Consider the following 13958-nt stretch of genomic DNA (forward strand, 5'->3'; position numbering starts at 1 on the left):
CTGGTCGCAGACCCCAACCTCTTTTGGTTAAAGACTTGGATTAAGTGAGTCGGTCGGTGACTTAGTGAGTCGGTCAGGATGGGACTCAGAGATCGTTGGAATCGACGAGTCTTGGGGCGACTCGGCGAGTTGAGTTGTATTATGGGAGTTTCTGAGTATAAGAACTCGACGAGTTGTCGGTGGTGACTCGGCGAGTAAAATCAACCAGGAAGGTTGACTTTGACTGAGGTCTTTGACTTTGACCAAGAGTTGACCAGTTTGACTTCCAAGGGTATTTTGGTAATTTTGGGTATTTATGGAATTGGTTGTTTGGTAGTATTCTTTGGTAAAGATTGTGTCGGTGGTCGGAGCAGCTTGGTCATATCTTTCCAGTCGGCAATTGCAGGTCAGTTCTCCTGAATATATCGATAGGGTGTACGGCACCAAGGTCGGCCCTTTATCGGATGGAAATCTGGGTATTGTTTGTTATGTTATTGCTTTGCTAGATATGCATCCTGATATTTAGGATGGTGTTATCTTAGTGACCTGGTTAAGGTCGGTACCCGATATATAGGGTAATGTTATGCTAGAGACTGGTTAGGTCGAAATCTTGGTTAGGATGGTTGCTATGTTATTGATATGCTAGATACATCCTGGTTTAGGGTTGTTGTTATGTTACTGATATGCTAGATACATCCTGGTTAGGATGATTGCTATGTTACTGATATGTTATGTGATCTGTTAGACTGTTTGTTTGGTTAAGGATTGTTATGCGATTAATTGTTTATTGTGCATATGATTGTTTGACGGGGGTTGGGTTGAGGCGGGTCCTGCTTTGTGCTGTAGGCCAACATACTCAGGGTGGACCGGATATTCCGAAAGCCCAGCGAGCGGTGCGGATAGGCTGAAGGCCACAAGAGGGCGGACCAGATGTGCCGAGGCTCGGAGAGTGGACCAGGCTGACTGAAGGCCTGATATGGGCGAACCAGTCATACTGTAGACTTAGAGAGTGGACCAGGTGGATTGAAGGCCTAGTGTGGGCGGACCAGTCACACTGTAGACCCGATGTGCATGGTTGTTCTATTTGCGATATGTTATGAGTATGTTTGTGTGTGGTTGGTATTTTGGGGGTAACTCGCTAAGCTTTCGGGCTTACAGTTCAATGTTTTGTTTCAGGTACTTTAGGAGAACGTGGCAAGGTGAAGGCGTGATCATACCGCTCCTCATGTTTTATGAATTATGTGATATGGTTCTGGAGAAATACTCTGACGTTTAAACTATTTTGAAAACAAATGTATGAACTTAAGGGTTTTTGAATGAATTAAAATGTTTTAATTTGGCTCGAATTTTTTGGGTGTGACAAGTTGGTATCAGAACCTTGGTTTGAGTGAATTGGAGGAACATTCGTGTGAATCCAGTCTCAAATTAAGGAGGGATTTACAAAATGGTTTTCAAAAGTTTTCAAAATAAGTAAAGGAGGATGCAGAGGGTACAATCAGCTAGAGCCAGTAAGTAGACCCCAAAATACCACGCAAGTTATTAGATTATGTGATATGCTAAACAGCATGCTGGTACTAGGCTAGGGATCTTCAAGAATTGCATGATAGAATTGCCTGATTTCATGATGCCTATTAGCCTAGGGTTTTCCTTATATGAAATTGACATCCTTACTGTAGTTGTTTAGTGTGTGCATCATGGTTGTGCATAATCAAGATCTTATAGCCTGAGAATGTTTGATTCGACCTTAGGGTAGAATTAGATATTCGAAAGTCTATCGGGTCCAACGTTATGTGTGGCTAGTATACACTAATGTTGCATGGTCGGTGGAAGTTTCATGGATTGGGTGGGTTGTGTGCAGCCGAGAGGCCAGTTATGAGATATTTAGCATTCCTCTAGGAGTGAGGATTAAGCGGTCGCTATGTTTATGTATATTGTTAGGGCGTTGTGATGATACTTGAGACAAATATGGGTAGGTGTGGAAGGTAGTATGGGCCCGTACTACTGAAAGCACAGGACCCATACGCGTAGTAAGGAAGTCACAACCCTTAGGGTTTGGTTGGGAATTAGCTCTTTGTCAATATATGGATTATTAGAGTTCTTTTTGGTATCTACCAGAATTGTGGTTATCAGACGGCTTGAGGCCGGATCCAGGTTAGGATCAGGAGCTGGCAGCCAGGATAGGCCAGCATTGTCAAAGGACCGTGTCAGTGAGATCATCCGGGAGGAGGTGATCGAGTTTATTTGGGGACAGTTACCGAAGATGTAGGTTCTATTAAGACCGTTATGGGTGAGTATTTAAACGAGCGCTTTACAGCTAGTGCCGAGACGATTGTCGTGGAAGGATGTTACTTCGATGATGCGAAGCCTCAACTTTTGATGTAACAACGGCAGGGGGGAGCCAGCTAGGCTTTCCAGTATCGGGACTTCGATGATGCGAAGCCTCAACTTTTGATGGGGTTTAGGACCCGGTTATAGCCATAAGGTATCCATATGACGTGGAAGGATGTTACTTCATATTTTCATGTTTTACTGGCCAGAAGGTCAGGCACGCTCTGAACCTGCTAAGGTCCAGGGCAAAGGATTGGTGGGGACTTGTTATTGGGACGTATTCTGAGGAGCAGAGAGCTGCAGTTACTTGGGATCAGGGATATATTATGTACTCGTTACATTCTGCGGGTCGAGCAGGAGAGCCTAGCGCATGAGGTTTTTTATTTGAGGCTTCGGGGGTTTTGCTCGAGGCCGGAGTGTGAGTCGCAAAGACTCCGGAAAGGAGTGATGATTATGTCCAGCTGGGGTTATGCAGCTGGAAGAAGAATGGTTAATTGATAGGATTGGAACATTGTTTTCCAAGGCAAGGATTATGCCTTTCAGTTTACGAGCTCGAAGGATTGAGCTGGTTTGTGACCCCAGGATCATTTGGTTTTCCAGCTCGGGGTCAATTGGTTATCGGTATTGGCGACATTAGTTCAGCGCTGATGAGCGCGGATGGGTCGATGTGGCATAAGTATCTTATGAGATCTGATTCACCTTGGATCTCTTGTATCGGATGGTGAGGATTGATTGTGGGATCTATTGTACTTTCTTGATTGTAGATTATGTCTTGGGAGTAGTTGTATCCCGGTTTAGGGCAAAGGTTGTTGCAGTTCAGCTGGGGATGATTGAGTTGGTGAGTGAGACAGGGTGCGATGCCCTGAATGATATGATTTCTAGAGCCCGAGAGCGGAAGAATTATTGGAACACTTTGGGAAGAAGGGTATTACGTGGGAGGTCTACGGACAGGGTCCCATAGGATGGTTATTCAGCATTGTCCGGATTCAGTGGTTAGCAACCATTAGTGGTTGATAGATTAAAAGCGTCAAGAGAAGTAACTCGTTGCCTACATATTTGTTGGAGCATCTATATGGTGGCCTTCAGGAAGTGAGTGTGGAGTCATTTACGCACTGGTGGCTGTCAGTTTCACACGGATTTAGGAAGTGATCATCTAATTCTTAGAAGTGTGTGATGAGTCGGGCCTAGCTAGCAATGGAGCACTAGTGGGAAAGAGTTGGTTGTCGTCGGATAAATCGTTGGGAAGTGAGGAGGATTCAGAATCCCCCAATCTTCATGTATTATGAAGGATTAGTTGAATCTAAGTGGGGGAGTGTTACCCTGAGATGTTAAAGTGGGAAGGTTTTGAAACGGGGATAAGTTTCACAACCCGACAGGGAGAACAGAGGCCCTATTGACTGCTCAGTTGAGGGTTGTGTTGTTTGGGGGTCGGCAAAACTCCCCAGCATAAGAACATGTCTTCTGGATGCTTGATAGCAGAAGTTGGGTAACCAATTCGGGGTCCTAGTCAAGAATCGAGTTCAGTTCGAGTTTGCGGTCGAGGGTGTGCTCGACTCTGAGGGTTTTGGATTGATAGATTGAGGGTTTTGTTAGATGTTAGGGCCCAGCTGTGAATTCAGCACGGGAGTGCGGGTTATTTAGCGTGTATGGTAAACACGCAGGCCAAGGAACAGATCTCGGATTTCCGAGAAAGTAGACGATTGACCGAAGACCTGGTAGGGCGGTCCAGTCATGCTGAAGACTTTGTTTATGTTTGTACATCCATGTTCGGGTATTGAGTAGACTGCTACACTTTAGCACTCAATAGGTCTGTTCCACGTTTTGAGCATGCTACTAGTGTCACAAGAGTCATTTTCTTTTTAAAAATGGGTCTTTATGATATTTATGACTTTAAAAGGGCTAAAAAGTAAAATTTTCGCATAATGGGCCATGATATGGGCCATTACGGTTTCCTTTGGCCAAAAATGTAAAAATCTTGATTTTTATGGATAAAATTGTCATTTGATACAAATTTGAGCTAAAAATGTAAATTTATGGAATTAGGGGCTGAAAATGACTCTATAATAGAAATTGGACCAAAAATGTTATTTTTATAAAATTGGGCCGAAATTGTCATTTTCATGAAAAATGGGCTGAAAATGTAATTTTTGTAGAAATGGGTCGAAAACAGCAAAACTTATATATTTCGGCCAAAAATATTCATTTAGATGTATTTGGGTAAAAAATGTTAAATTATATTTAGTTTTGCCGATATTGTAAATATTTATGAATTTTGGGCCGAAAGTAAAATTTTAACCAAGATGGGCCACAAATGGTCATTATATTTGAATTAAGCCCATAAATTGAAGACTTGTAGTCTTAAGGGATCTAAAGTGTCAAGTTTTACAAAAATGTGACTAAAATGTATATTTTCGGCCTAGTGGGCCAAAAGTGTCACTATTACAAAAATTAGATATTTTTGTTGTCTTGGTAAACCTCGAGCTAAAATAAACAACAAAATAATAGTGAATGGACGAAATACATCGATAACAATTTTTATTGGGCCTAATACTCTCGTTACAAGGCCAATGGGCCTTAAGGGCCCATTTAAGTGTATATTGGGCCTAATATTACCCTTTTACATGTTTATTGACCCTTAGTGGTCCATTTACATGCTAATTGGGCTTTGACTGAAAATCACATGCTTAGTGGATCTTAGCTATATCTCTAGATATTTATTGAACTTCATATAATCATATACATACTTTTGGATTTGAAAACTTAAAACATATACGTAAACATTATACTCGGTGAAATACATCACTCGTGAACATGTTGGGAATCTAGTGAGATTTGTCGGTTGACACCTTTAAATGTATTATCGTAGCCTGTAGTTATAACCAGAGTTTCCTGGAGGGAGAGCGAGAGTTTCTGTATAGATCTATACGGGGTGACCCCCCACGCCTTAGTTGTTTGCTACAGTTAGACTAGGTCAGTCTAGGGCGACAAACCTTACCTACATCAAAACCGGCGTCTGAAAACGACAAGACAGGCGAATTAGTCATTATCAAGCATGGTTGTAACGACTCACTTAGAGACTAACTTCATCAAAGATTTCGGTATATTCATACAAATCTAGACAAGTATAAACATACATACATTGATACTCGGTCTTGGAAATTTTAGGATTATGATACTTTTATAAGTAGAAAATATCTGATTTTCTGGGATAAACACATTTGTACATTACCTTCTACTTACAACAAAAAAAATATAGGGTTTTTATCTGGATTACATTTTTGTTTATTTATACATTTCAAAAGCAGCAAACACACATGCATTAATAGTTGATTTTGATACATGACTTTCAAACTACTTTACAGAAAATATCGGATTTTCTGGTGTTTTACGAACCATACAAAACTTTTCAATCAAATATGCTTATGAACTCACCAACATTATATATGTTGATGTTTTCAAAATAACTTGTATTCTCAGGGACCTATTAAGCGGAAGAATCAACAAGAATATGAGATTTTGTTTTGTGTACTGTTAAACATCATACATTGAATGTTTTGGTCATGTAATTTAAAAGATTGTACTTGATGTAAACAATGATAGTTGTATTATATTATGCATGGTGATGATGATGTTATGTTTCATTTATATTCACTGTAATGATATTTCAAGATGAAGTCACGCACAAGCCCCCGGACGTTTCTGCCGTCTGGTTCGGGGGTGTGACAGATTGGTATCAGAGCATTGTTTATAGTGAACTGGCATATCTAATGATCATACAAGATATGCAACTATAAATAGAATGGTACTAAAACACTATGAATAAAATGCATACCTAGAAATACATTAAAACTATAACACTAAAAGTTTCTAGAGGAAATTGAACAGTGGTTAAACCCGAACAGTTATGTAGTCGTATTGGGGGTAAATATAGCCTGATCAACTATATTTATTCAAAATACGACCAAGATGTGGCTGGGAGTGATCATGTGGGGAAATGAATCCCGAAACGTACCTCGTATCCAATAAGCCCTAAGGAACTCAAACTTAAACAATTAAAAATACTACAGGAGTATTTGAAAATGCTATCTATATACATTGTTCACACACCCCTTACCCCTCCGTTTCTCGCGCAGTCAGCATGGAAGACTTCCAACAAGGTGTTCTTTACTACTAGGCTCTAGTGGCCAATGGATTGCTTGAGGGATACCCTGTCATTATTCCAGGAGAAGACCCAGGCCTAGGACCTGAGCAATATGTGGAGACCAATTATGATTTCGGGGAAACTGAGGATGAAGTGGAGGAAGTGGGGAACATTACAGAAGTCGCCGACGAGCCTCCTACTTCGAAAAGGACACTGGACCACCCCACAACACCGGAGGATTTAGCCACTTGTGTGCGCTATTTAGAGGAGGAGGTTGCCACCCTCAGGCAACAACTCTGGGCAACAGAAGGCCGGGCAGAGCTAGAAGAATATGAGAGGGACATGGTCAATAGGGAGATGAGCGAGCTTGCTGATCGTGTGGCACGGCACGTCGGCATTTGATCTCCTATCAGACCCTTGACGTTTCGACCAAGATTAACTTAGTCTACTACCACTACTGCTAGGATGCCTTGTTATGTTCTACTATATGTACTATCGACGACATGATTAAGTGATTACACTACTCATGGAGTCGTTACTCTGTCGTATTTTACATCATTTCATGTGTTGTATGCCTTAGGTAGGCAAATTTTCATGTACTCAAAAGATTTTCATTAATGAAAACGGCTATATACTTTTCGCGTGATGTTGTATTCTGTTATGCTTTCTCCTACTTTTATTATATATTGATTCTATGCACTCACATACTCACGCACAACCGAACCCTCGAAACCGCTAATTACTCAAGGATCTCGAAACCAAAATAATCTATAAATTTTATGGATAGACTTAAAATTCGTGCAAAAACTACGATTACCTACTACAATAAATACATGATAGGGATGTAGATGGAAACAATGTGAATCATAAGACAAAATGCGAAATTTATAGAGTACAACCAGGAATAACGATCGTTACTTACGATTTGGATTATCATCATGCAGCAGGAAAATGTCATCCCACAGAAATAACAAGCACACCCACGAGACACCGATCCTGTAGATGGACACTGCTACATTCCAAGTTGTTGTAACAACGGCACTAACCGCTGCTATGGAACAACTCAATGCAAACAACACCAATAGAGGAGGAAATAGCATCGAGAACTCCAATCGAAGAAATGAGCACGGAAACCAACGAGTGACAGCTTATCAAGGAACTCCAAACCCCAAGCTTAAGAGCAGGAAGTGAAAGTCTGGAAGTAAGAGAAAGGGACAACCAACTCAAGGGTCTCGAAGAAGCAACATGATGTTGCTGTCAATGCGACCATGACACATAATACATCAACACCAGCGAGACCATATGTTGGAAGCCTTCCAAAATGCAACAAGTGCAATTTCCATCATAAGGGAGCCTGCTAGAAGTCGTATTGTAATAGATGCAATTGAAAGAGTCACACCGCCAGATACTGTAAAACTTATCCACAACAGAATCAGCAGCCAAACAACAACAACAATCACAACAGCAGTAACAACAACATCAATACCGGGGCCAGTCACACATGCTATGGGTATGGAGGAACCGGCCATTTCCAACGTAATTGCCCCAATACTAACAATCAAGGGGAAGTAGGATCAGGAAGGGTCCTAACCCTAGGTCAAGGCGAAACAATTCAAGACCCGACAGTTGTTACTGGTACGTTCCCACTTGACAACTCTTTCTCTTGCATCTTAATCGATAGTGGAACTGAGTGAAGCTTCGCTAGTAACAAAGTCAAGCACTTACTAAAACAACAACCCTAGAAGCTAAAAGAAGCTTTCACAGCGGAGATGGCTAATTGGGAAAGACCGAATCAACCAAATATATTTATGTAGGGTTCCCCTTAAAACTAAACAACCATTCATTTCAACTAGATTTGATGCCAATAAATATTAGGAGTTCTGATATTATGTGTCACGAGAAGGCCGTTCGGATTCACCTCCCCAATCACGAAACCCTAATAATCTATGGTGATAAACCTGGCGCCAATCTTCGCCTCATTTCATGCATCAAGGCACAGAAGTGGCTGCACAAGAAGAACTATGCATTCCTCGCTTATGTTATAGATGAAGCCAAAGAAGAAATCAACATTAGAGACATCCCAGTGGCATGCGAATTTCCGGATGTATTTCCTGAAGACCTTCCGGGAATACCCCTAGAAAGATAGGTTGGATTTCGAATTGACCTCATACCAGGAGCCACATCAATTGCCAATTCCCCCTATAGGTTAGTTTCCAACAAAATTCAAGGGTTATCCAGTCAACTAAGTAAATTGTTGAGCAAAGGATTCATCAGACCCAGCTTCTCACCCTGGGGAGCTTCGGTCTTGTTCATCAAGAAGACGAATACTTCAGAATGTGCATTGATTTTAGGGACTTGAATAAGCTCAATATCAAAAACCCATACCCACTTCCTCAGATTGACGATCTTTTTGATCAGCTTCAAGGAGCTAGTTACTTCTCCAAAATAGACCTAAGAACCGGTTATCAACAGCTCCGAGTCCAATGAGAGGACATTCCAAAAACTGCTTTCCGAACTCGATACGGCCATTTCGAATTCGTTGTGATACCCTTCTGTCTAACAAATTCCCCCAAGGTATTCATGGACCCTACGAACTGAGTTCTCCCAACCATTCCTAGTCAGCCTTTTTCATTATTTTCATCGATAACATACTCGTCTGCTCATGAAGCAGGAACAAAACCCTGTCAACACCTACGACTGGCCTTGAAGGCATCAAATTCAGAGAATATCGCGGAGGAAGCACTGCGTGGATGGGATAAAACTCTCGAAGTCAACAAAACGAAGCTTATTATTAAAAAAGTTGGATTGGGCACTACGTGGGTGATCATCGATAGGTTAACCAAACCTGCTCACTTCCTGCCAATAAAAGAATCGTACAAGATGGAAAGATTAACACAGATCTATACCATTGAGATCGTGAGACTCCAGGGAGTGCATGTCACACCCCAAAACCACGAACGGCGGAAACGTTCAGGGGTGGAGGACGTCATGTACAGTATCACAACAGTGTAATATAATAAACAAGCAACAACATCATCCATTGCATTATAAGTAGAGTTTTAATACATGTGTGTTCTTTCATTGTAGTAAGACACCAAAAATATACAATCAAAATAAAAGACGAGACTTGTCTGCTCCGTCTTCTCAAAACCTGGCCATCGTACCTGTCTACTGTTGACCTGAGAATACAAGTGATTTTGAAAGAGAATATCAACTTTAAAGCTGGTGAATTCATAAGTATTTAAGTGTCATTGTCTTGCTTTGAAAAGCTGTTTTAAAAGTCATGCAAACCTTTAAATGAAAATGTTGATATAAGTATGAAAAGCCCTAGAAAATCCCTTATTTTCTATCAGTTTGAGATGTAGTATTCTACCAAGATCCGAATGTTTTGTAAGTAAAATGATAGTTTTTCCTTCAATTGTTTAGTACTAAAGTACTTAGTCTAACTCATCGTTTATGTGAAAGTATCACAAAATAAAGCAAACAGGAAAATGTACTACTGTAAGTGTTGTCACTGGGTACTAGGACTAACACAACATCGCATTAAGCGAAATATGTAACCTAATGAACATCCGAAGATTGTACAGAAAAAGTATTAATGTAAGTGTCATCGCTGGGTACTAGGAGGAACACAACATCGCAATAAGCGAAAGGTATAACCTTATGAACAATCGAAGATTGTCCACTTGTCCTCTGTAGCAGCAGCAGGTGGGTGGAGGGGTTAGCCCCGGTTATCGATCTACCTAGTATAAGTAGTAACCTTAGACCTCCGTAGATGGTCATCGACCACTGGTGCTAATCAGTCGGGTTCAGAATGGTAAGTCCCGCCGAGATATCCCATTGAACCGGGATAGGAAAGATAATTTACACAGAAAGTACTAATAAATCATCCTCGTAGTTCTAAGTACAAGTATCCAGGTAAGTGAATACAGGATAATGCACCCATGTAAAAGTGTTCCTATATGGTATTCATGTAAGTGTGTTCATGTAACAGGTAAGTATATGTAAACATATTCATGCATCAGGTAAGCATATGTATATGTAATCACGTATCAGGTAATGTACTAGTATAGACTCATGAATGAACTAACTCTTGTGTGATTCCTTGTAATAGGAATAATTTTTGATATCTTCAAATTATCCCTATGATAATTTGCTGAAAGGTAATTAGTTGTTCAAGTAGTTTTATACACTCTTACTACTCAAGGGCATGAGAAACTAAATGAAAGATGTAAACTATAACATCAATACATATATAAGAATATAAGTGTATATGCATAGTTTAGTTCAAGAATGTAAAATGGTTTTGTAAGACATCTTATGGGTTTTGAACAATAATTAACAATGACTTGATGTCATTTTAATAAACATTTCAAAAGTAAAACATTTGATAACAAAGTATTTTTAAGATTTAAAACCATTTCATGCATCACATTTTGTAGTATGTGAAATCTGTTAAAAGACAAACACAGTTATAAAATACATATCAATGATTTAATAACATGTTTGTTTCTACTTGTATCCCCCCCTTTTAAAGCATTTAAAATCATTTAAAACATTGATTAGGGGTATGAACTCACCTGTAGATGGTAGTTTAGATGAACTGGACGGTGTAGGATTGTTAGGTGTCAAGTGAGGACTTGTACACACACTACGATCCTAATGAACATATAATCACACATATATGCACTCAATTAGTCTTAAATTACTAATTGATAATGTTAAGACATCCTAGACATAATAAACACTTTATATAAGTGTTTTAAGCCCTAAGGATTGTATCTAAGCTATTGTGGGACAAGGCACTTGTCTTTAGGGTTCCAAAGGACCCCATATATGAGTTTACTCCCCATATACCATCACACATGGAGTTTACAGTTGTAAACTCTTGACTTTATGGTCGTAAACTCCAAGACTCAATGTCTTTGGTTGTTTTAAGGTGTTAAATAACCCCTAGAATTATTCAAACTTGGTGGTTAAGTCCTTGGAAGGGTTTAAGGTATAGAAACACTCCATTTAGGAGTTTACGGCCCTAAGGCCATTTCCTTTAGAGTTTGCGGCCGTAAAATCTTAAGGATGGTTGTTTTTGATGCTTTCAAGTCTCTTGCACAAGTGGTATAGGTTCTAGACTTTTATTCCAAGCATATGAAGGCCTTAGGCGCACTTTGGTGCCTTTGTTTGATGTTCACGGCCCAAGAGCCTTATTAGGGCTGTGAACTCATTTGAAGGGGTGTTTTTTATGTGTTTTAATCCTTCATTTAAGTGGGGAACAATTTCTAGTAATTGTCTAAGGCTTTGGTGGCCTTAAAAGCACCCTTTTGTGCATGATTTTGGAGTTCACGGTCCAAGATCATCTTGGGCCGTGAACTCCCAAACTTGGGTGGTTCTTTGATGTTTTCTCGTCCCTAATACACTCCTATATAAGTCCAAGGCAGTAGTATATCTCGGGGGAAAGGCTAGGCATTGTTTTCGGGAGTTTACCGCCCAAGAACACCTTGGGGAGTAAACTCCTAAATCTAGTGATTTAGCTATGTAATCTATGTTATGAACACATTTAAAGCTATATAACACTACTAGAGAGGGGTACTCACGATTTGGGATAAAAACCCGAAGATCCATGTGAGAGAAAATGGCTTTTCTCTAGTTGGAAATGCGAATAATGAATGAATTTGGTTCAGAATTCTATTTATAGTCCTGAGATATTTTTGGCAGAAAATATTTTTATTCCCGAAATGACCTTTAATATAATAGAGTGATGGAATAATAGAGTTGCACTAAACCCTAGTGCATCCACTCTCCTGATATCTCCTGAAGTGTAAACCCTGACGTATTCAAACTTAAACGAAAAAGTCTGAAAATTAACTGTGACTGTTATAACTTCTATTGAATTGATACTGTTTGTATAGAATGAAAATTTTGGGTTGTCACAGTGCGAACGTCTATAATCTCGGATCAGGATAGTAGATTTACCCCACAATCGTTGGCAGTCACTCCAGAAGGTAAAGGGAACACAACTAGACATGAGCACTGCTTACCACTCTCAAACCAATAGCCAAAGCGAACGGACCATCCAAAAGCTCGAAGACATTCTCCGCGCTAGTGTGATTGATTTCGGAAAGTCATGGGATACCCAGTTACCCTGACTGAATTCTCATACAACCACAACTATCACACGAGCATCAAGGTTGCTCCTTTCGAGGCTCTTTATGGTCATAAATGCAGATCACTCGCCAATACTCTCACGGGACCAGAAACCATTCGCGAAACGACAGAGAAGATAATCCTAATCAGAGCTTGACTTCAAGCATCACGAGACCGACATAAGAGTTATGCTGAAAAATGGAAAAAACCTTTGGAATTCCAAGCCGGAGACCGGTTACTATTGAAATTCGTTCCCTAAAAAGGAATCATTCGCTTTGGGAAACGGGGAAAACTGAACCCGCGATACATTGGACCATTCGAGATTCTTGCACGGATTGGTCCAGCGGCTTATAAGTTGTAGCTACCTGTCGAGCTCAGCAACGTACACCCCGTGTTCCACATCTCGAACCTGAAAAAGTGCCTATCAGATGAAACTCTTGTCATTCCTTTGGAAGAGATCAAGATAAACGAGAATCTCCTATTCGTCTAAGAACCAATCGAAATAATGGATAGAGAAGTGAAGCATACGAAGCAGAGTCATATTCCGATTGTGGAGGTTCGTTGGAACGCTAAGCATGGACCGGAATTCACATGGGAACGCAAAGAACAGATGAAGCGGAAATACTGTCACTTATTCTCTCATTCATAATCCTATTTTTCAAAATAATTTCGTACGAAATTCCCTCTAACGGGGGGATGATGTCACATCTGGCATTTTAGCCAGGAAATTCTATGATCATGTAAATGTCATCTATGATAATAATTGTAACGCTAACTCGATATCATGCACCATGTTCGTTCTATGACAACAAACTTAGTCAAGAGCCACAATTGTAGTTTAAAACCTAATACAAATCATTTCAAATGGTCAACTATGAGTAGAAAGCCCTAGATATCCCGGTTCAAGTTCATTCTGAACTAGGTTTCTCTTATTGGGACTAATGGACCAATAAGCATTCAATTTGACTATCTTGGGCTTAAAACCCTTAAATGGGCTCTAGTTGGACCCACATTCATAAAACTTAACATTTTGGGCCATAATGGGCCTAAAATGGAGTGGTTTACCTCTATTGGGCCTTGTGAGCCGTAAATGAATTAATTAGCCCTAATGGGCCATAAACCCATTCCTTTATACCATATTCGGCCTTGAACACTCATAATAGCCCAATAGGCCAAAAATCATTATTGGGTTCCATAAATTAGAACTAAGCTTAGAATACGCCCAAACTATCTCATTCTTATCCCTCTTAGCCCAAAAATCTCAGCCCAATGTAAATATATATGTGTACATTTATGTGTTAAAAAAAGAGAGGGTTAATTTGCAATTGACACATCACAATTGCATGGTGGTTTTCCATGCAAATTAACC

The sequence above is a fragment of the Lactuca serriola genome, chromosome 8 (assembly GCF_051521515.1).
Source record: "Lactuca serriola cultivar US96UC23 chromosome 8, Lser_US96UC23_V15, whole genome shotgun sequence".
Lineage (NCBI taxonomy): Eukaryota > Viridiplantae > Streptophyta > Magnoliopsida > Asterales > Asteraceae > Lactuca > Lactuca serriola.